This window comes from Nannospalax galili, unplaced genomic scaffold (genome assembly GCF_000622305.1).
Source record: "Nannospalax galili isolate Female #2095 unplaced genomic scaffold, S.galili_v1.0 scaffold2937, whole genome shotgun sequence".
Lineage (NCBI taxonomy): Eukaryota > Metazoa > Chordata > Mammalia > Rodentia > Spalacidae > Nannospalax > Nannospalax galili.
In genome coordinates this window covers 151,642-152,965 of record NW_008339366.1, presented here as the reverse complement: position 1 = coordinate 152,965, position 1,324 = coordinate 151,642, and positions in this window count along the sequence as shown.

The following is a 1,324-nucleotide window of genomic DNA, read 5'->3' as shown; positions in this document are numbered from 1 at the left end:
GAGAATGAGTTTCACCTACTGAACAAGTGCCCTGGGCAGAAGCTTCTAGGATTGATGATTAGTACATGCAAAGTACTTACGCCTGAAAGTATGGTCTGCTCTATTCACTGAAGTAATCTGGAAGGAATTAACAGACATCTAATCAAAAGATCTACTACTTCAAACCCCTGAGATCTGAAGTAGCATGTCCACAGCATTCCAGCCATGCTGAGGTGAACCATGAAGGAAAACATCACTAACAGGCACACAGCACCAGGAGAGGACGCACTTCCTTACCAGTGGCTCTGTCTCTATGATTCTGGCTCTATGATTACTTATAAATAAGATTTAGTGATTAAGTGCATCAGTTTTATAACATTGTATGACATGGAGTCGTGTGCCTTAGAGAATCCCTCCCTGAAGAACCTGGAATCACTGTACAAAGACCTCTATTCAATATGATGACTCAAGAGGCCATGATTTAGCACCTCAAGTCAGAAAGCTCAAGAGAGCAAGCTTGGAGCATCACTCCTGCCTATGCTCATGGGGAATAAACGCCTCTTACAGGAGGGATTTGATTCCACCATGACATCTCCAGTAGGAGTTGGTCATCAGAGACTGAATGGATATTATTAACAGGAAAGGAAGGGGGTGGTGGGGGTGAGAGTGTGATCTAGAGGGTTTAATTGGACAGGATGAAAAGGTTGTGCAATAACCGGAAACAAGCAGGTAAATATAAGACTATGAGTAGATAATGTGCCCGTCCCCATGCGTAGAACTATTTTTCTATAGGGAAAGTGTAATTCCTGAAAATTTTGAGAAAGAGCTATTATCACATTTAGCCTCATACAAGGAGATTCTGGAGAGACAAAACATCTGACTGACTTGAGTGACTTGGAGCTGAATTCTGCTTCAATCATTTTCTCTGAAAGTATGTATTCATATTCATCTTGCAGGACATATATGTGCAGAAGACATTCAGGATTCAGTCTATCCTGGCTAGAACAGGGACAGGCCATTCATGCTGCCCCAGGAGAGCTCAGGGTTCCATGGATCTCAAGACGTGGCTTTGTCCAGAGCACAGATAATCAGCCTCTCCAACTGTAGCCCAGAAAACACTTGTTCCTAGGTGAGCTAGGGTGAGTGCAGGGCACCCTGGGAAAAAGGGCGGGGCTGCTGTGGAGAGTTAATTGCAGAGTTAGCTTGGGGGGAGTTTGGAATGGGAAAAAGAAGTGTGTGAGCCCAGTGGTCCTGCAAGTGTGGAAGCATGATGGGGCATTTACAGAGCTGGGGCAAGATCACAGGGCCCTGTGAAAGCTAACAGAGACTGTGGGCGGGGCTCAGA